Below are 620 nucleotides of genomic sequence, written 5' to 3' on the forward strand. Positions count from 1 at the left end.
GCTCAACCCTTCCAAAGGCGGGAATTGCCAGCAATCTACAGCAGAGAGCTGAGAATCCTAAGTAAGTCAGAATAGCAGCTGGAAATAGGCTCCCAACAGAACCCAGATCAGGCACAGACTCTCTCTACCAATACAGAATCAGCAACCAAGCAAAGACAGACACACCAAAACAAAATTGCAGAGCAGTCTCCTGAACCCCCATGCAAAAATCACAGAGAAAAATCACAAGGTTTACCACCACCCAGGACAGCAAGCTCACCTCAAAAGCCAGCAGCCACGCAGGGGAGAGCCCCAGTGGGAGCAAAGCAGGAATGGAAGACAAAAACTACATCCAAGGGTTGCTGGAGGCAATGACTCAAGAAATAAAGCGAGAAATGGATCAGAAATTGAAAGAGCACAAGGATGAACTATCAAAAGATATACAGGATATCAAACAAAAATTGGATGCAAAAATAGAAGCTGCACAAACCTCAGTAAGAAGTGAGATAAACGCCAAATTAGAGGTAATGCATACTGATCTCACCTCATTGAGAGGTGAGATCAGTACTCTGAGAACCAACATTGAATGCATAAAGGGATCCATTTCCACCATGCAAACCACAATAGAAGCCACGGTCAAC

This window comes from Dipodomys spectabilis, unplaced genomic scaffold (assembly GCF_019054845.1).
Source record: "Dipodomys spectabilis isolate Male_0828 unplaced genomic scaffold, ASM1905484v1 ptg000516l, whole genome shotgun sequence".
Lineage (NCBI taxonomy): Eukaryota > Metazoa > Chordata > Mammalia > Rodentia > Heteromyidae > Dipodomys > Dipodomys spectabilis.